This window comes from Mesoplodon bidens (genome assembly GCF_964165515.1).
Source record: "Mesoplodon bidens genome assembly, chromosome: 13".
In the NCBI taxonomy this organism is placed as follows: Eukaryota; Metazoa; Chordata; class Mammalia; order Artiodactyla; family Ziphiidae; genus Mesoplodon; species Mesoplodon bidens.
Genome location: NC_138169.1, coordinates 14,560,797 through 14,582,831, shown reverse-complemented (window position 1 = coordinate 14,582,831; position 22,035 = coordinate 14,560,797). Strand labels below are relative to the sequence as shown.

The window sequence follows — 22,035 nt, the reverse complement described above, 5'->3', positions numbered from 1 at the left end:
GGCTCCCTCCCAGGCCAGGGTGCTGACTACAGCCCTGAGGGAGGGAGCAAGGGAGGGGCGTGAGAGCACCAGAGACAGACCTGGGTTTCCCTTTTGTCCTCAACTTACTGCGTGACTTTGTGCAAGTTGCTCAACCTCTCTGGGCCTCAGTTACTCCAACTGCAAAATCATGGTGGTACAGGGGTTAGATGGTTTAATTGCTAAATCGTCGGTGATCGTAATGTTCTTAGATGCTCATTAGGCCACAGCCAAAAAGCAGATTGAGAGCCAAGTAGAATGAGTTGCCAATCCCAGGGTTCTCTGAAATCAGGCTCCCCAGACTTCTGGAGGGTGGGTGGCAGTGGGAAGCTCCCTGGATCGCTGAAGAAGTGCCCTTTCTTTGGCAGGCACCCCAAAGGCTTCTTGGTTCCAGCCCAACGATAGAGTCTCTGGGCTTCTACATGAGAAGTGGGTTATAACCCCACCTCTGATTCCTCTGAGGCCTCCTGTTCTTGGGGCCACTGAGCCCAAGGAGTGGGGGCTGGAGGGTGAAGGTCTTGGCTAGAGTAATTAGGCTTGGCCTGGGGGTCTCTAAGACCAAGAAGCTCTGTGTGCTACTGCCTGTATATATATCGAACCAGACTGACTTATGTGAATACCGGTTTTAGGCTCACATCGACATGGTATACCCCTGCTCAGCCCACCCTCCTCCTCCTTTTCCTCCTCTTCCTTCTTCTTCTTCCTACTATTATTATTAGTGCTATTATTTAAGGGCTACACTTTTTCTAGCAGCACTGTAAGCCAGCTGTGTTGCAATTTACATTATAACATTGAGAGTCAGAGAGGTGAAGACACTTGCTCAAGGTGCTCAGCCAGTAAGTGGCCCAGAGACAGAGAAAGACAGATAAAAATAGACGGCAGGGGCTTCCCTGGTGGCGCAGTGGTTGAGAGTCCGCCTGCCGATGCAGGGGACACAAGTTCATGCCCCGGTCCGGGAGGATCCCACATGACGCGGAGCGGCTGGGACCATGAGCCATGGCCACTGAGCCTGCGCATCCGGAGCCTGTGCTCCGCAACGGGAGAGGCCACAACAGTGAGAGGCCCGCGTACCGAAGGGGGGAAAAAAAAATAGAGGGCAGAGAGAAGAGGTTGAGGGAGCAGGCAATGTGACAGACAGAAGAAAACTCCCATCTCCCTGCCCTAAATCTGACACCGAGCTGGGCCATCCTTGATATGATCACAGACGCCCAAAGACACCTGGGACACAGAACAGTCCCAGGAAGTTCCTGCAGCGAGGGGTATCCCTTAACGCTGGGATCAACAGCTCCACAGATGTGCTGATGGATGCTCTAAGGCTGATTTATAGAGGTGTCTCCATTCCTAGGGACTCCCTGGGGCAGTGGAGAAATTACAGAAATCTCAGCCTTTCCTATTCTGCTCCAGGAAATGGGAGGATAAAGTGTGCGAGGTGGGAGCCAGTGCCCAGGGCAGCAGAGGAAGGCAGCCTGAGGGCCCAGCTGGTTGGAGGTTCCTGGGATGCAGGTTCAGGCAATGTACCACCCACACGGCGGGGGGGTGGGGTGGCGGGGACCAGGCACCCCACTGGGCGCTGGAGGCATGGGGCAGCCGGTGGTGGATAAAACCATTGTGCCTCCAGTAAGAGTCAGAGGGGGCCTTGGGCATTATTTTACAGACCCAGAGAGGGGCACTACTTGGCCAAGGCCACTCGGAGTCAGGGATGGGGTCAGGGATGGGGGTCCCGCCTCCGCGGGCCTGGAACCAGCCCTTCCCAGCCCCCCTGCGCCGCATGGGGGAGGGATAGTGGGGTGGGGGGAGTAGTGGTGGGGTGTTTCCTTAATGGCCCCAGCCGAGGTGTCGTGGGGTGGTCCAGCTCTGACGTTCAGCCTCAGCCTCCCTGTGCCCTGGCGCTCGCGGCGCGGCTGCGCATTTCTCCACATCGTGGACTGGAGAGATGGCCCAGCTTGTCGGGCCTGGGAAGGAGGAAGGGAAAGCAGGGCCTGGAGGTCGATGCGGGGGTGGGGGGAGCGTGGGGGGATGGAGCTGCGAACAAAGGGGCCCGCGCTGGATCAGGCAGGGCCGCTGAGTGACGATCCCCAGGCCCAGCGGCGGGGCGGAGAGGCTGGGGGGGGGGTGGGGCGGGGCGGGGGCGCAGGGAGATGCGGAGACACAAACCCACACAGAAGAGAGAGCCAGGCGGAAGGGCAGAGATGGACGGAGAGAGTTCGGGAGAGAAACACACAGAAAAGAGAGACGGAGGCCGGCTCGGAAGGATGGAGGGAGAAACACGACACAGAAGGATACTGAGGCACACAGAGAAACACGGGGAGAGAGAGGGTAGACACAGGAGAGACTCAGGGACGGACAGAGAGAAATAGACTCAGAGAGACAGAGAAGGAAGCCTGAATCAAGACGGGGAAGAGAGAAAATAAAGACCCGGAATTGATACAGAGACAGAAAGGCATTGTGAGTGGGAGAAACAGACCTGGAGGGAGACAGAAACAGAGAGGAAGTGAGCAGAGATGGTTAAGACAGCAGAACCGGTCAGTGTGATTTGTAGCCGACAGTGGACAGAAAACCACATCGAAGCAAATTCGCTTCGGCAGCAAGGATCTGAGGTTCTCTCTGCTGTGGGTCCTCGGCTGTCCTGGCCCAACTGGTCCTGGGTCAGGGGACATTTACCCCTGAGGCTCCAGCGTAAGGGACTTGGCTACAATTAGTAATGGGGTTAGTTTCCTTTCCGGATAAAGGTGCTTCTGTAAGTGGTTTTGAATGCCCTGCCAACCCCATCTTCAATTTTTAAGGGTCATCCTGCCACCTCTGGAGTGGGCATCTGAGGGTGTGCTGCCCCCAGGCTGTCTGACCCCAGGCAGGACTTCAGGGACACTGAGCAGGCCCTCAAGGGAATATCCATCCAGCTGCGGGGATACACTTGCCTGCACACACGTGTGCAACCTCTCCCAGATACAAGCATCTTCATCGCATATGTGTGCACATACCCTCACGCAAGTCCACCAGACACACACTTCACTCACTGCGGCACACATGTGTGAACTCACCTATTCATTGTTTGTTTCGAATCTCTCACATGCGAAGTGTTAGACTGGACATTAAAGATACAAAAACAAGAGAGTGGAGGATATCTCCCAGTCTCCCCCTATAGGCGGGGGTACCAGGGAGGCTGCCAGGCACTGGGCGTGGGAACTGTCCCTCTGTCTTTGAGAATGTCCAGGGTCAAGGTCTGTGGCGTGGTAGAGAGGTCCAGGCCCCCCACCTCTGTCGTCAGGGCTAGTAGCACCCCCCTTAGTGTAGGTGAGCTTGGAGCAAGCTTGGGGTCTCCCAGAATATAGATTCTTTCTTTCTTCATCCCCAAAGCCTCCCCCCTGATATGGGAATTCAGAGGACCGGGGGTCCTGTCCCTGCATCAGGTTCTCAGAACTGCCCCCCCACATCTGTTTCTTTGGGGAGGCAGGCATAGGAGGAGATTGTCTCTTCCTCCAAAGTTGGGCACCCCACCCTGTGAGGAGCTGGGACCCTGTGAGGAGTGGGGAAAGAGGTTGGAGTTCCTTTTGTATTTGCCTCAGCAACCTGGGAGAGTGTGCACTTCCTTCCAGCTGGGCTGAGAGTAATGACCAAACCCAGTGGCTGCTTCCAGTTCTGGCCGGGTCTTTTCACTTCATACATCCTAATGATTGGAATAACAGCCAACGTTTATTGAGTGCCCACTGCACCAGAGTGTTTGCCAAGTTTCCTGCCTGATCAAGAATTCCCTGGTGGTCCAGTGGTTGGGACTCCGAGCTTCCAATACAGGGTTCGACCCCTGGTAGGGGAACTCCAAGATCCCCTATGCCATGAGGCCAAAAACAAATAGGGACTTCCCTGGTGGCGCAGTGGTTAAGAATCTGCCTGCCAATGCAGGGGACACAGGTTCGAGCCCTGGTCTGGGAAGATCCCACATGCCCCAGAGCAGCTAAGCCCGTGAGCCACAACTACTGAGCCCACGTGCCACAACTACGGAAGCCTGCACACCTAGAGCCTGTGCTCCGCAACAAGAGAAACCACCACAGTGAGAAGGCCGCACACCGCACCGAAGAGTAGCCCCGGCTTGCCACAGCTAGAGAAAGCCCGTGCGCAGCAATGAAGACCCAATGCAGCAGCCAAAAATAAATAACTAAACAAATTTAAACAAACAAAAAACAGCAATGCTGCAGATACTGCCTGATGGCAGGCTCAAAACAGCCCTATTACATGGGAGGAATGCTTGTGAATCCCATTGTACAGATGCAGAAACTGAGGCCCGGGGAGGTGAAGGCATTTGCCCCAGATAGTATGGCCAGAATTCATGCCCAGAAGCCAAGCTTTTAACTAACGTCCACCCTTGGAGCAGAGAGTTCTGACCTCTCTCTGTTGCCTCCGGAAATGGGCAAGATGGGGGAGGTTTGCATGTGCTTGCGTGAGTGGGGGGATCGTGGGTGGTGTAGATTCCAGGGGTCAGCCAGGAGCTGCCCTGGGATTCAAACGGCAGAGGCCCAGGCTGGGGAGAACTTTCCAAAGAGCAGCCGTTTCCTCTGACTGCTTTAGGGGCCTTGCCCAAGCCCACCAGCTCAGTTAAGCTCTGCTTTGGTCCCGCTGGAGGACTGCAGAGCAGCCGGCTCCGCGCCCAGTTGGCCTGCCGTGTAACAAGATAGTTTATGTTATACCGCCGAGCAGAAATAAAACTACTGACTCAAGCGCTGCAAACAGATGCTGCCGGCCAGAGCCCAGGGTCCGCGGCCAGATGCTCCTCTGAGAACCCCAGGAGGGTAGAAGCTGGGAGCCTGGTCCCTCCAGACCCTGCGGCTTGGGGCGGGGGTGGGGGCAGGGTGGGGTGCTGCTGCAGCAGGAGGTTTGGGGGCTGCTAAGGAGCTTTCGGAAATGGCCGGGGAGGAAATGAAGAAAGAAAGGGGGCCCATCTTTCCTTTCTCCAACTTACTCTTTCTCCACGAGTTTGGCAAATTCTAAACTTGAGACCTGCCAGTTTCTGGATTTTAATGGCTTTTCCTCCCAGGAAGAGAGGTAAAACCCAGGAAACGAGGTGAAACCCAGGAAGCCTCCTGGAAATCCCCATGAGTTCTCCCAAAATACCCCAAGTAAACATGCTCTGAGTCCCCTAAATCCCCTTCTAAGAAGATTCTGCCCCTAAGCTCTCAAGAGAGTTCTGGAACTTCATCTCCTAACTCATCTCTCCCCCCACCCCCCAGGTCTGCTGCTTCATCTTCTAGACCGCAGCCACCAGGACCTTCTTTATACCATGCAAGTCATGCTCTTGCTCCCACACCTTCAATGGCTCCCTATTATCCATGGTAGAGCTTCTCAAAGAGTCGTCTGAGGAGTGTATGCATAGGAGTCCCCTGGCATGGTTGTTAAAATGCATATTCCAGGGCCACACCCTTGAGCTATGGAATCCACCTCTTTGGGGGCTTAGGAATCTGCATTGTGAACAATCCAAAACCTTTCAGGAAGGAGGCAGGGTGTAATTTTTTGTGAAATGACCACATTGTAGAGTCAGTAGGGTGATGTCAAGTGGAAAGTGGGTGCAGCCCTTTTCATTCTGTTATTCAGCAGATGTTTAGAGCACCTACTATGTGCTGAGCACTGTGTTAGGGGCTGGGTGCCCGGGATACAGTCTGGACAAGGTAAATGAGGTTCTGGCTGTCTTGTACTTCCAGTGACTTCGCAGAAAGAACAGCTGGATGACGGTTGGAAGGTTCCAGAAGACATCATGGGGAGGCACCTCAGGACGGAAAGGTGCATTATCCACAAGGATTCAGTGGCTGCGCTCCTGATCAAAGGCTGGTGTTGGGAAAGCCTCTGAGGTCAGAATTGCGAAACAGGATTGAAGGCGCTGACAATTCTGCAGCAGCACAGACTTTGGGGAGAAGGTGAGAAAAATGAGGAAATGGGGGCATCCCTGCCCTCTCCTCTGCTTATCTTTCCTGCACACTCCAAAGGTAGGGACCTTATCTCCCCTTCTTCCCAGGAACCCCCAGAAGTGCCCGCAGTGCTCTGGAAATGTTTGTTGAATGAATGAAAGAAGGGAGGTGGAAGAGGGAGGGGGAGATAGAAGACAAAGAAGGGAGGAAAGAACAAAAAGAATGAATAAGGAGATAGGAAAGGAAGGAAGGAGACAACAGGCCTCCTGTGTAGTTCATAAACCCCAGACGTTATTTGGAGTAGGGGTGAAATGAACGTGTGTGTGCACGGATGTAGACCCTAGAGAATATTAGGGTCGATTCTTAGAAACCAAGGCATCTAGGAACGCATGAGTGGCCCCTGTCCTGTGGTCCATTCTCTCCTGGGGGAGGAAGAAGGCAAGGGAGGCTGATGTAAAAAGGCAGAGTGCTGGTACTTCCCTGGCGGTCCAGTGGTTAAGACCCTGCGCTTCCACTGCAGGGGGCACGGGTTGGATCCCTGGTCAGGGAACTACGCTCGTGCATGTCCTGCGGCGTGGCCAAAAAAAAAAAAAAAGTGGGGGTGACACTGGGGGTGTGGAACTGACCTGGCCAAGGTTCATATCAATGAGGGCAGTCACAGGGGCTGCCAGGGGAAAGGCGATGGGGTGTGTGTGTGTGTGTGTGTGTGTGTAACAGGCAGAGACTTTCAAAGCGATCAAAAGAACTCTGATGAACACTCTCTCCTACACCCTCCCTCTCGGACCCCATTTCCTCCCAGTCAAGGCCCAGGACAGACACGCCTGAAAGTAATTCTAAGAGGCAGGGGAAGCTTGAGCAATTATTTTTACGCTAAAAAAAATTTTTTTTAAAGCCCTCAAAGATAGGGCCATGCTCAGGGCTCTAAGACTCTCAGAGGCCCCGGCCACCCCATCCCTGAGTGCGCCCTCCTTCCCAGCCCCCACATGGTCTGGTCTCTATCTTCTGCCCGCCTGTGACAGACAGGCCAGGCCAGGCCCCCCCAGAGACCTCTCCCTCCCCAGCTGGAGGCCTGTCCCCTCTGAAACTGATCCTGGGCCTTTGGATCTAATTTGTTTCTCTGTCTGCCGGGTTTGGGGGGGTGTTGCCTGGAGACATGGTGGTCACAGGTGACATCAATCATGTCTGCATCTTCCCAGGGACGGGGATAGGATATCAGAGAGGTGACCAAGCATTTGCCACATGATTCAAATCATCCCAGCATTGATTAATTGGGTTCATCCTGAGTTTCTGAATCATAACAACTGTTTTTCTCCTTCACCGAACGTCAACAGACCCTTAAAGGGGAAGGATCCATTTACCCAAGGCATGTGGTGCATTAAATTGATCAGCTCCTATTAAATGTTAAATGCTGGATGCGTTTTAGACAAAGTCGATTTGCTCGAGGTACGTTTCAAAGGTTGTGTGATGATTAGACATCTCTCTCCCTGCCTCGCCCCTTCCTCTCTAGCTTTTCCTCGGACGTGTTTTGGCTTTGGCCTCTGACAGATGGGATGCGGGAACGTGTGGGCTGATGGAGAGGGTCCTTTGCTGGGGCGGGGGGAGACAGGGTGGTGGAGAGCCCCTACAGACTGTTTAAAAGAGATACAGTTTCTGAAAAGTTTAATAAGGCAGAAAACAGTCCCGGATGCCAAACTTGCCTTCCAAAAGTTAAATATCCGGAATGCCTCCTGCCCCGAAATGGAGGAGAAAACAGCATTTCCCAAGCCAAAAAGAAAGGGCAGTTTTCTAGAGAAGAGAAATTCTGTTTCTACACTGGTATGGGTTCTGGAAGCTAAATAACCCAATATGCTTGGCCTGGAAGCAAAATCCAGTTCTCATGTGATCAGTCAGTGAGAGGAGGGTCGGGAAAAATAAAATCAAAGCTCAGGCAAGTTTCCAGCTGTCTTTCCTACACGTGAAAAGAGATGCTCGGCCGGGCACCCATCCTACTGGCTGTGTGACCTTGGACAAGTCACTGTGTTTGTCTGAATATCAGTTTTCTGAGATCTCGGTTTTTTAGTAAGAGGATTAATGATATTCACCGGTCTGTTGAGAAGTCTAGATTAAAAGAAGGAAGGTTAGTGAAGTAACTCAGCAAATGCTGGGTTCTTGGTAGATACTTGATAGGTAAAAATGTATGTGTTTGAGGTGAGGACGGGGCTGTCGCCAGGAGGTCCTGGTGCCTCGTGTGTGTGGATTCATTTGGTTCACAAAGTTTCACAATGTAGGTGAGCTCCAAGATTTAGCCAAGGGGACATTTTTGGCTGTGATAACTGGTGGGGGACCTGGAAGTAGAGATCAATCTGTAAGTGTGGGCTTGGCAGCTCCTAGTGATGTTGGAAGAGTGAATTGGAAATTGATTAGCGTGTCTGGAAGGTTCTCAGGGAGAGTGGAGGCTCTTCACCCCTATGCAGCAAGCCTCCCAGGAATCCCCCCATCAGCAGGGTGTTCTCTCCCAGCAACAGGTTCAGGTACTTGAAATGACCTGCATCTTCTGTGACCCCTGACTAGTTCTTAGTGATGGACAGAAGGTGACGGACAGGTTCACCCACGCTCTGTGGCTCTGGCTTAGGGTGACTCTTCCCAACCTGAGCCACATTTCTGTGGCTGCTGCTTTTGCCTCTGCTAAATCGTTTTGTGGAATGATTGGGCTGTCCTGGTGTCCTGGGAGACAGCGAAGGGGACAGACAGATCACATGGGGAGAAACACAGGCAGAGGTGGCAAGAGTCCAAAGAGAGACAGAGGAGACAAGAGAGAGAGAGAGACACACACACACAGAAAGAAGCACAGGAGAGAAAAGGATAAAGAAGAGAGAAAAAAAAAAAGCAGAGAGAGACAGAGACAATTACCCCTACCCAGAAATACAGAGGAAGGGGGCCAGGAGAGGGTCAGAAATACCACGCGGTACCTGCAAAGAGAAACTGAAACCCAAAGACATAGTCATACAAGGAGAAAGACGACAGAGGTAGAAACAGAGAGCAAATGAGCGGGCAGATGCGATCCTTGAAATGCCATATCTTGGACTAGTAGGTGCTTTATTCTTGGGATCCTGACTCACGTTTCTCTCCCAGAACGTGGAATTCCCTATCAGCGTTGCCAGGCCTTCAAAGCCCCCTGCTAGCCTGGTGCCCTGGGAGGCACTGCTGGGGTACCACAAATTAGACATTGGGGCTGCAAGGCAGGATTACATCAGGGGAGGGATGGATGGTGGGAAGGATCAAAGGCAGCCAGGGCCCTGGATTCATTGGCAGGACTCCCAGTGGGGCCCATAGGCCTGAATTCCTGGCGGGACCCCCGGGAAACATGCTGTTGGGCAGATAGAGACGTTCCAACTGCAGGCTGCCTTCATCCCTCCCTCCCTCCCTCCCTCCCTCTTTCTCTTGCATGTTCCTTGAAATCAGAATTGAGGGTTGGTGACTGCTTCATTGAACTCAAGGTAGCAGGGCCTGCTCTTCCAAGGGACCCCAGTTCTTGAGTCTCAGTTCCCTTGTGTGTGAGATAGACATTCTAGTAACAGGTGGGGACTGCCTTCCCAAGTTATCGAAGACCTGATGGAATTATGTTAAGTGTTCAGGAGGAAAAAAAGTAAAAAGAAGAAGAAGGAAAAAAGGGGGGACTTCCCTGGTGGCCCAGTGGTTAAGACTCCACGCTTCCACTGCAGGGGGCGCAGGTTCAATCCCTTGTCGGGGAACGAAGATCCTGAATGCTGTGTGGCGTGGCCACAGGGAAAAAAAAAAGAAAGCAAGAAAAAATTGAAAAAAGGGAATTCCTTGGCAGTCCAGTGGTTAGGACTCGGTGCGTCCACTGCCGGGGCCCAGGTTCAATCCCTGGTTGGGGAACTAAGATCCCGCAAGCCAAAAAAAAAAAAAAAAAAGTGTTCAGGAGGGCAGAAAGATGTGCTGGTTTGGAGTGAGACACCCTTGCGATTAAATCCAGTCGTCTTTCCTGAGACTTAATCTTCTCCTCTGTAAAATGGGGATCACAGAAGGACCCTTCACTGCATTGCCATGGGCTGTGAACCATCACCGGTGCCCAGCTGAGCCCAGCGCCTGGTGCCTAAGAAGCACGGGGCCCACGGCAGCTCTAGGAGACAGAAGCCAGATTGCTGCCCGGACAGGGGGTAATATATGGCATCCAGCTCCGGCCGAGAATTGAATTCAACCTCAGCTGGAGAATTAGAACATTGTGATTAGAAAGAAGAGGAGAGAAGGGACAAAACAACCTGTCTTCAAGTGCATGATGACAGAGCACAGACTTTCCTGGCAGCCCGGGGGGCTGGGGAAGGACAGGGCAGATCATATTAATAACAATAAATTATATCTGCACTGTGATTTATGGCTCGGAGGCGCTTCCCATTATGTTATCGTACAGTGCCTTGGGAAGGGTGGACTCTTCTGATGATCGTCACAGCCCTTTTAATGTCATTGCTGCTATTAATGACAGTGGCGCGATCCGTGTTATTATTGACGTGATTCCTTCTTTCCTGTGGTAGACACTTGAGACTTCTCTTCTTATCCACCAAGGGTGAAGGGGCTCAAAGAGCCCTCCTGTTGGGCCCCGAGGCCCTCCATCTGCCTAACCCACCAGCACCCATCCCTACCCCTTATTCCCACTGGTGGGAGCTCCCAGTGAGGAAAGAATTCCCTCCGGCAGCTGCCCATTGCGGGGCGGGTAGGCGTGACCCGGATGTGGACTTGAACTTCCAAGTTACCCCTGGTCCCACGGCTGCCCTCACATCTCTCTTTGAACCCAGCCACAGCCTGGCCGGAGGGTTCACTGTCCTCTTTCCCTCTCACCTCCTGTCCTTTCCTTCAGGAAGCTTGCAGTCCGATTGGGACTGAGTTGATTTGGGGACCAGGTTCATTTAGCAGTTGCAGAGCGAGCTATTTCAAGCATGTGCAGATTCAGTCCTGGAAATGGCCTAGGAGGAGACCCCTGGGCTTCTGAGCAGGAGAACAAATGAGCTCCCCCTGCCCGCCACCCTTCCTTGCATCCCATCCTGCGATTTCCTTTGTCTCAATCCCAAATCCCCCTTTACATGATCCCGGAGGCTTCCTAATAAAATAGAACTGTAACTTTATCTAAGACGAGTGCAGCACATGTAGAATGGATAAGGTGTAATTAATAACAGAAAATAATGTTTCCCCCCTCCTGACCTTTCACCCCCATATAAGTGTCTTAAGTTTTATGACAGCCAAGCCCAAAATGACTGTGTGCGTGCATGTGCGTGTGTGAGTGTGTGGTATCTGAGCTGAGCCTCGTATGGCCCCTCAGACATACTTGGGGCCAGTACGTCTGTCTGGTGAGCATTCACCTAGCCCTGGCTGGAATTGGTTTACGTTTCTGGGTGGACTGGCCTCTCGCTGAACCCAGGCACTGCCTGAAACTGATCTGATTTCTTGAAGTCAGGATTTGGTCTAGATCTCAAAATACCCTGTATCTATTTCCATGCAAAACTTGGGGCAATGCAGAAGTTGAAGAATGAAAAGAATAAAGGGGTAAGTGTGCATGTGTATACACACACACACACACACACACACACACACACACACAATCTTTTGGATGATCTAGTACATTTCAGAACCCCGGTTGATTCTGGGGAGGGGGTCTTGATAGGTATTTGCGTCCATAGCAGTAGGCAGGAAACCAAGATGAACATTGGCTTTGATGCCGTAAATCCTTGGCCATACAAGGATCTCATTACGGAAAATCCTCTCTTAAGCAATTGCATCTCCCCACCCCACCACATAGCATTATCCTTGCTGTTTATCTGGGAAGGAACGAAAGAAGTGTGCTTGGCCCAGCGAGGTAGGGGCTGGAGGAAGCAGGGGAAGGGGTGAGGGGAGCCCCACCTCCAAGTCGCCGCAGACTGTCGTCTGCCGTGGGAATTGAAGGGCAGTTGCCCCGATCCTGTTTGTCTGAACGGTTCCATAACTGTGTTCTTTTTGAGTAATATTATCTTGCTTTAAAGGTCACTGGGCTGGCCTGAGCTCTTGGTTTCTCGTGATTCATTGCGTTTGATGCTCAACTTTTCGAGAAGTCCTCAGCACCAACCTCTGGGTTAATGGAAGCCACACCAGCCACGAAGCCAGTGGCTTTGAATCTCCCCCGGATGGGGAGGCCTGGGCAGGGTGCAGTGAGCTTCCGCCTTTTGAGCAGCAGCGCTGATGTGAACCAGAGGTCATGCATGCTGTGGGCCGTGTGTAAGTTCTTCAAGACAGCGGCAACTGGACCCTCCAGATTCTTTCCCACCCCAAGCCTGGGGAGTTTTATTTTCCACGTTTGCCTTCTCTGGGCTGACTTTTCCGGGACCCCTAGGGCACCAGAGGGACTTTTGGAGTGGGGAGATCCGCAGCCCTAAATCGTTAGAGAAGGCCCCTCTGTCTGCCCCTCTCGCCTTCCTCCTTCCAGCTTTGGCTCTTTCAGGCACAGATAAACCAATTCCTGCTCCCCCGGGGCATTCCTGCTCACCGATGTTAGGTGACAGGCTGGATTTGGAGGGAGATCTCTTTCTCCTGGGGGAGTCATTGGGATGCTGAGGTCTTTTACGGTCATGCTTGAACTCTGGAGAGCCCCCAAACTGACGGCCACCTCTGCTAAGTTGATCGTATATTTTTCTGTCTTTCTGTCATTCCGTCATCCTTCTCCAAATGCTTTGGCCTGCCATATTTTTATGACTCTTCTTCCAAGAGGGGAATCCATGGAGGGTGGGTCAGCATGATTTATCTTCAAGGAGAAGGGAAGGAGAATTTCTTATCTGTGGTATCAGGAGGTGGGGTTTTCCTCTTATCACTCTGTCTTTTGCTTTGGGGTTTAAATGCAATACAACGGGTTGGATTAAGCAATTCAGGGAGTTCTTTTAGGAAAGTTGACAATGACCAGAAATTGGGGACTCAACCGTCTCCTAATTTTACATCCTGCTAGTTATTTAAAATCACAGTACACCAGTCCTGGAGTTTGTTGCCAGGACCAGAAGATCTTGATTGGATTAAAATATTTCCCAAGGGGAGGTTTTGAGGCTTTGGCAAACATAATGAGAGGAGTAGCTCTTCAAAAACAAAACTTGAAAAATTAAACAAGTAATATATACTCATTATTGAAAAAAAGTAGAAAAGGCAGATAAGGAAAAAAAATTACCTGTAATCCCACCCCACGGGGCTAAGTATTCATATTTTACCATATATCTTTCCAGTCTTCTGGGTACGGTACATGCGTTTTAGATGAAAATAAGTTATTGCATATGCTGCTAATGACAGTTTTTATTAGCAAAAAACTATATGTACCTATTGTAAAATATTCAAATAATATGGAAAATAACAAAACCACCACCAACAACAAAAACTCAGATTGCAACCACTATCTACCTTCAGGTGAATATCTTTCTAGATACCTTTTCTCATATTGTTTGATACCCTGCTTTAAAAAAAATCTTAACATAGGGACTTCCCTGGTGGCACAGTGATTAAGAATCCGCCTGCCAACGCAGGGGACACCGGTTCGAGCCCTGGTCCGGAGAGATCCCACATGCCGCAGAGCAACTAAGCCCGTGCGCCACAACTACTGAGCCTGCACTCTAGAGCCAGCGAGCCACAACTACTGAGCCCACGTGCCACAACTACTGAAGCCTGCGTGCCTAGAGCCCGTGCTCTGCAACAAGAGAAGACACTGCGATGAGAAGCCGGTGCACTGCAACGAAGAGTAGCCCCCGCTCCACGCAACTAGAGAAAAGCCCACGCAGAGCATCGAAGACCCAACGCAGCCAAAAAAAAAAAAAAAAATCTTAATGTAGAATGGGCTTCTCTCTGCCAATAAATTTGTCTTTACACCATTATTTCTTAGGGGTGGAGTTGTGTTCCATTATAAGGATGCACCAAGGTTTAGCTAATACATCCCCTGCAGCTGGGCGGTTAGATCATTTCCAATTGTTCACAAAGACCTCCGGGATTAGCTGATGTGTTGCACTTTATCAGGTGGGATGTGTGCCCCGCCCACAGCCCATCAAACAAAGGTGCACCACGCCCACCAATAACTGTATAGCAAGACAGGAATTTGAATCCCCTAAGAAGACCTTTAGTAGCAGAAAGCCCGACTAACAGTGATTTAAACAAGGAGAGAGTTTTTGGGTTTTTTTTGTTTTTCTTTCTCACATGCTGAGTAGTCCAGAGGTGGGCTGCCGCTGACATTGATCCAGCTGCCTTATGAGGTCATCAGGATCCGGCTTTGTCTTTTATCACTCCACTGTCCTTAGCATTTGGCCTTTTTTTCTCGTGCCTGTGTTCCTCGTTTTCAAATATGGCTGCCTCAGCTCCAGGCATCATGTCCGCATTAAGACAGGAAGGAGAAAGGGGTGGCACCAGAAGGCTTTCCTCTTGAGCATTTCTCCTTGATGAGAAATTGAAACTCTTCCCCCAAATCCTCCCAACAGACCTCTGCTTACATTTTATTGGCCCAAACTGTGCCACATGGACTGCTTTAGCTACCAAGAGGCCAAGGAAGTGAATCTTTTCTTTTTTAGACCCTATTATAGGAGGTAGAAAGGGAGAAAGCTGTTGGGAATGGATGTTGGATTAGTTAACTAGTGGTTAGGGCAGCCAAAACATTTTCACCCATAGCTAGGCCTGTTCTGGGGCATTGCCTCTACTTACCCATTCCGGACCCTATTTACTCTGACTTTGTGTATTTCACCTGACCCTTACATCTCCGATCCCCGCTCCCAACTGTTCTCCTTTTTGTCTGGCCTCTTGGTTTGGGAGACACACTTAGACTCCCCCGTGCCGGACTTGGCTTTTCACTTGACTTTGCCTATGTTAGCAAGATGCTCTCTAGTCTGTAAAGTGCTGGGTTATTCGAAGGACTTGCTCATGTGAAAGTGGATTCAGTGCTGGGCTCTGCAGTGCTGGGGCCAGGAATTCCTTCTCTGAATTCCCAGCCTCCAGCAGAGAGCTTGGCATCATTCATGCTCATTAAACCCAAACAGAGGGAGGACAGTGGGGCATCTTTTTAACCCTAGTGATTCCACAGATCTGATAGAAGCAGAGCTGGCCAAGAATGCCCTGAGTGGGATTCTTCCAGGGGGCGTTTCTTCAGTGGCCTGTGGCTGACTCTTGATTTGGGATACCTTTCCCAAGAGGAGACACCCTGTGGCATCAAGATGCTGCATCTCTGAGGACTCTGCTTTGTGACTAGGTATCATGGGATACCTTTGAGTTGGACCACACTCCAGTTTCTCTTGGGAGGATTTTATTTCACTCTGCAACCCCAAAGATCCTGAGATAGGTGAAATCTAACGTTGTGTGGAGAGTCTACGATCAGGTTTGCTGTGAATCTGCAGCTTAAAGCCAGATCTGGATCTGTTATGATCATTTCATGATTTTGTTTACCAAAGTGAATCCATGGTCTAGACAGGATGGAAATAGCTAGAGGAACCTATTCTCTCAGGTTTATTTGTCAAATAAAACTGGGGGCAAGGGGTGGGGCGGGGGGTGGTGGATGTGAGGTCATAAAGACAAAAGTATAAAAAGAAGAAGAGTGAACATTCTTTGAGAACCTATTCTGTGCCATGGCCCCGAGGGAGGGCATTTGACATATACTAGCTAACTTAACCCTTGCATCGATCATTTGATAATAGTGTTCTGGTTATTCTTGCTGTGTAACAAATCACCCTCACATTTAGCAGCTTAAAACCACTCACAGATCCTGCTGTCGGGAATTAAGCCAAGATTCAGTGGGAATAGCTTGTCTCTGCTCCATGAGGTCTATACAGAGGGCTCACTTGGGAAGGCTCGATGACGTGGTGACTTAATGGCTGGGGACCAGAATTATCGGAAGGCTCCTTTACATCCTCTGAAGGACTGAGGCTGGGATGACTTGAAGATTCCGATTGCCACTCAGAGCACCTACGCAGGCCTCTGCGTGTGGCCTGGGATTCCTCCCAACGTGGCCGCCTCAGGGTAGCCTTAACACAGTGGCTCAGGGCTCCAAGACCAAGTGTTCCAGCAGACAAGTCAGAAGCTGTATCGCCTTTTGCGACCCATCTTGAAAGTGCACAGCACTATTTCTGCCATGGTCTAGTGGTTGAAACAGTCACAGATGACCCAGATTCAAGGGGAAGGGACGTAGACACGTACTTGGATGAGATGAGTGTCAAAGAATTGGGGGATGGATTTTAAAAGTGCTGGAGGTAGATACAATGAAACCCAATTTTACAGACAGAAAATTGAGGTCAGAAAAGGTTGATGATCCGTCCAAGATAACACACAAAGCATGATGCGGGGCCAGGACTGAGCCCAGGGTTATGGAGTAGAGAAAATGCTTAGGAATGCCTATGAAATTATGCATTTATTATATTAAGAAGAAGAAATAAGATCACTTCTGGCTCAGAGATCATTAACAGCTGGTTACGTGCGACCTACCTACGCTATTTACTGAGGGAGAAACTGACTCCTTGCTGGAAGGCTGTAGGCTATTGGACTAAAGACACAAGCCATCACAGTGAAATCAACTGGGTAAATATTATTGGCAAAATTGGGTGATTCCTCTCAGAGTGGGGTCATCCTGGTTTTGAGAGGTCAACCAGTCCAGCCTTTTAGCAGAACCTCTCATAAACCTCAGTGGACTCAGGGGTCAATCCAGGTTTTGAAGATAACTAATATGCTCATAGCACTTGATGTTTACCAAGGACCTTTATATGCAATGTCTCCCTGACTTGAAGCAGCTCTTAGATCTCTTCTGCCTGCCTGGGATATATCCTTCTCATCCTGCTGGATAATAGCTTACCTGGACCGAGTGCTTGTGATGTTTTCAGCACAGCGTGGGGTTCTTTATTCCGGTTATAATCATCACAACACCTCTATGAGGGAAGGATTGATATACCCATATAACAGATGAGGATACTGAGGCTAAGTAACTTACCCAAGGTCACCTAACTTAAAAGGGCACAGTGAAGATTTGGACTTAAGCCAGCATGGTTACACCCTTATCCATGACAATGACTGTGTCCTCACTTTGAGATGCCTGTCCTGGGTCCATTCCAGAGCGCTGGTCAGGGCTCCTCTGGTTGGCTAAGTGTCACCCTAAACAGAGCCCTGGGCGGAAGCACAGGGGTTAGAACTCCGACCCTCTAGCCGGGGGCTATTGACATTGGGGCCTGACAGTTCTTTGTTGTGGGAGCTTGTAAGTTGGGAGGAATAATGGGACCTACATACAGAGAGTTATTTTGAGGATGCTTTGAGTGAATATTTACAAAGTAGAAGAAAATAGTGTCTGGCACTTAATAAATGACAAATGAACTGTTACTCTATCTCTTGCTACTTGAAGATGAGAAACATCTTTTATCTCTGCATCTTCAGTGCCCGGCACTTGGGGAATGTTCACTGAATGAATGTATAATCCTTAAGTACTGTCTTTTACATGCAGACAGTAGGATACCTACACTTAAGTCTGCCTGAAGTCCCACTTCCCAGCCTGTATGCAGACCCATGTGTCCCTGGAAAGTTCAGAGCGCAAAGGAAGCCTCAGATGGGCTCACCTTTGCGTGTGGAAAATTCCGCAGATGCACTTTCTGGTCCAGATCACCCCTCCCTACCCCCACCAACTGCAGCTCCGCAGACAAGCCTGAGAAAAGAGAAGGGAAGAGTGAAAACAATTCTGAATGCAACAGCGAATTCAGCTGGTGTGTGGAGAAGCGCAATATTCCAAACACAATTAAAACCCAATCAGGGTCCGGAAGAGTGCATTAATGTCCCTCAGTCAAACGGCAGAGCACATGTGGCTTAGGCATCTCTCTGGGGGCCACTTCTTCAAGGGCTGTCATGATGTCAGTGAAGTCCCCTACCCCGGCAGAACCCCTTGCTATCCCGCCCAGCTCTGAACCTCGGAGACCAGGATCTCTGGCCTAGAAGGGAGCCCAGGGCCATCTCTGTCTTTTTTTTTTTTTTTTTTTAAATTAAAGAAAAAAAAATTTTTTTTTTTGGCTGCTCCACGTGGCTTGCAGGATCTTAGTTCCCCAACCAGGGATCGAACCCGGGCCCCCTGTAGTAGGGGGGCAGAGTCCTAACCCCTGCACCACAAGGGAATTCCCTATTGGCCTGTGTTTTTACCTCTAGGTATATGTGATTGCGGAAGAGGAGAGGTCACCTGAGTTTCACTTATTTTCAGGAAAGAATGGGAATGGTTCACTCATTCAGTCAACAAACATTTCATCTGGGGGCTGCTTCTGTGAGTCCAGCACTGGGATACATCAGGGGTTCTCAGCTGGGGCCAATGTCCCCACAGGACATTGTGCAATATCTAGACACACCTTCAGTGGCCACAACATGGGGTGCCTCTAGTGTAGAGGCCAGAGATGCCACAAACCATCCTGAAATGCTCAAGACAGCTTCTGCAACAAGGAATTATCCAGTTCAAAACAGCAATAGTACTGAGGCTGAGAAACCTAGCTAAGGCCCAAGCAATAGATAGACGAGGTCCCTGCCTTGGCTAGGTTTCCTTGAATGCAGTCATCTGCACTATTTCTTTTCTTTTTTTAAAAAAATTTTTGGGGCTTCCCTGGTGATGCAATGGTTAAGAATCCGCCTGCTGATGCAGGGACCACGGGTTCGAGCCCTGGTCCGGGAAGATCCCACATGCCGCGGAGCAACTAAGCCCGTGCGCTACAACTACTGAGCCTGCGCTCTAGAGCCCGCGAGCCACAACTACTGAGCCCACGTGGCACAATTACTGAGCCCGTGCGCTACAATTACTGAGGCTGTGCTGTGAGAAGCCCGCGCACCACAACAAAGAGTAGCCCCTGCTCGCCGCAACTGAAAGAAAGCCCGCGTGCATCAACGAGGACCCAACACAGTCAAAAATAAATAAATAAATAAATTTATTAAAAGAAATTTTTTTTATTGGGGTAGAGTTGATTTACAATGTAGTGTTAGTTTCAGGTGTACAGCAAAGTGAATGTTATACATATACATATATCCACTCTTTTTTAGATTCTTTTCCCATATAGACCATTACAGTGTACTGAGTGGAGTTCCCTGTGCTATACAGTAGGTCCTTATTAGTTATCTATTTTATATGTAGTACTGTGTATGTGTCAGTCCCAGTCTTCCATTTTATCCCCCTGTCCCTTACTCCCCAACTATTTCTTTAAGCAGCTGGACTTGGAGAGGGGTCCCTTTAAAAACAACCTCAGTCTTTTTTTCTCTGAGCGTGGGCCTGCTGGTGAGTTGTGTCTGTGCGTGCGTGCGTGCGTGTGTGTTCAGAGCCGTGGGGGGTATATGTTTGGACTTGTGCGGTTGTCTGTTTATGTCTGTGTGCAGCGGCGTGGCTCTGTTCGTCAGAACTTTTCTGTCATTTCCTTCCCCTGCTTTTGCCAAAGAAGCACGGGTGGCTTGTTAAGACCTTCTAAGGTTGAATTCTTCTCCGGGCAAGATTCAGACATCCTTGGGGACAAGCCTTCTGTGTTTCCCTGTCTCCACCCCAATCCCTCACTACCCTCCCTGCCCCGACCTTGGCCATAGGACTAGAGGTCAGTAAACCCGCCTCTGAGTCAAAGCTTTGAACTTGGAGTTTAGTTTAGGCTAACTCCGCTGTGCTTGGGTGAGGATCCAGGAAGCTTTAAAAATGGTGTTTCCGAGGAATCCAAGACCGGCCATGACAGTGATTGCTCTAGACTGGGGTTTTTTTTTTTTTTTTTTTTTTTTTTTTTTTTTTTTTTCTTTTTGCGGTATGCGGGCCTCTCACTGTCGTGGCCTCTCCCGTTGCGGAGCACAGGCTCCGGACGCGCAGGCCCAGCGGCCATGGCTCACGGGCCCAGCCGCTCCGCGGCATATGGGATCCTCCCAGACCGGGGCACGAACCCGTATCCCCTGCATCGGCAGGCGGACTCTCAACCACTGCGCCACCAGGGAGGCCCTAGACTGGGGGTTTTAACCTCATCCCTGTTGGCACTCTGGCCCAGGTGATCCTCTGTTGTGGGAGGCTGTCCTGTGCATTGCAGGGTGCTGAGCAGCATCCCTGACTCGGACCCACTAGCTGCACCCCACTGCTGACAACCAAAAATGTCTCCAGACACAGCCCAAAGGCCCCTGCAGGCATACAGTTGCCCGGTTGAAAACCATTGATCTACAAATACACAGAACAACAGGGGTGCATCTTAACACACTTCATTTTGAGCTATAGAAGCCAGATCCTAAAGTGTGATACTGTGGGAGTCCATTTATACAAAGTACAAAACCAGGCAGAGCTAAACAGGATAGTGGTTGCCCTTTCTTTTTTTAAAAAAAAGATTTATTATTTATTTATTTAATTTATCTTTTTGGCTGCGTCGAGTCTTAGTTGTGGCATGCAGGATCTTCGTTGTGGTGCGTGGACTTCTCTCTAGTTGTGGCATATGGGTTTTCTCTTTCTAGTTGTGGCGCGCGGGCTCCAGAGCACGTGGGCTCAGTAGCTGTGGCGCGTGGGCTTAGCTGCTCCGCGGCACGTGGGATCTTAGTTCCCGGACCAGGGATCGAACCCGCGTCCTCTGCCTTGTAAGGCACATTCTTTACCACTGGACCACCAGGGAAGTCCCAGTGGTGGCTCTTTTGAGAGTGGGGGTCAGACAGAGATTGGAAAGGGGCACCACGGGGACTTCTGGGGTTGTCTGTTTCATTTTTAAATCTACATGCTGGGTACACTTAGGATATATGTGCTTTTCTCTATGTATTTTACACCTGAATCAAAAAGTGTGGGTGTTGAGGGGGTAACATACTAAGTGAACACATTTGGAGAATGGGAGAAGAGTGTCTCAGGAAAAACATCCAAATGGGACAGGTTTCATCTCCTTCCCAAACCCGTAGTGGACGGCTTATGAGCAGCTTTATTTAGACGATTCTTATAGAATCCCTCCAGCTGTTTCTAAAGCTGCAGAAACAGTAACTCTACAAGGCAATGATCTGATTGAGGAGAACACGTTGTCAGCCTCTGTACAAACACACACACACACACACACACACACACACACACACACGCACGCCCCAAACAGAGATGTCACCAGGCCTGTGTTGAATTGAATTTCCTGCCTTTGTGTTTTCCAAGCAGCCCTACAGAGGGGAGCGCGCTGCAAACTGATATGTGAAATGAACCAACAGGCCGGGTTGAGACTTCTAAAAACAAATGGGCCTTTTAATCTTCTGGAGGGGAAAAAAATCATCTACATGGGCAGCGATCAAGCTCCCCTCTTTTCACCCATTTCAAGGGGAGCCTTGACCTTGAACCTCTTTCTTGAATCCTTGTCACCCACACCGGCCCCATCTCAGTCCAGAGGACCTCAGATTATTATCCTTCTGGCATTTCAGGTCTTAACGAACAGCAACGCAGCCACGGGGATGCCACAAACAAAGGCTATAGGCATTCTCTATTTTCTTGAACACTCCCCTTTCAGGGAACCCCAAGGAAGTTTCTGGAAACAAGCAGGCCACAAGATGTGTCTGAGAGACCCCCAGTCTTCCTCCCAGAGGCCTCCCCGGGCATCAGCATTTGGGAAAAGCACTGTGGACGCTGGCTCCAGCCTCCCCAGCTGGTCAGCATTTATAAAGTGGGGCACATCTGTTCCTGACTGTTAGCATGGAGAAGGGGAGGGGCTTGGGGGAGAAGAGAAACCCCAAACACTAGGATTGATCCCACTTAGTGCCAAGAGAAAATTGCTTCTAAGTTGGATTCAGGGAGAAGTGCTTCATCAAAATGCCCCCTTCGCCAACACCGCCTCCCTCCCGCCTCCCTCCCGCCTCCCTCCCGCCTCCCTCCCGCTTTCCTCTTTCTTTCTTTTTAAAAGTCTCCAGGTTCTAGCCAGTCTTGAGATTGATGATGTGTTTCGCTTTTCCAACACCCTAAGATCGTATTTGGGTGATAAAGAGCTGAGAGGTCTGCAGATAGCCTGGTGGTTGGAAAAGAGACTATGATGAATAATGAATGCAGGATATTTGGAGGTTATAGAGGCTCCACGCGTGGGGCGACACATAGGAGCCACTGAAAGACACACGGCGACAAGCTCAGAGATGCCCCCCCCAAACTCCCATCGCATGCACAGAGAGGAGTCCCATGCTTACAACACGTGCC

At 50.4% G+C, this 22,035-nt stretch overlaps 1 long non-coding RNA gene across 1 annotated transcript in view; it reads left to right on the top strand.

Annotated features, from left to right (window-relative positions):
• Positions 1 to 22,035, top strand: part of LOC308627151 — a 42,828-nt gene that overhangs the window by 3,151 nt on the left and 17,642 nt on the right. Inside the window, exon 2 of the long non-coding RNA XR_014017360.1 lies at positions 5,706 to 5,918. This is a non-coding gene — a long non-coding RNA (uncharacterized lncRNA). The remainder of the gene's footprint in view (positions 1 to 5,705; positions 5,919 to 22,035) is intronic.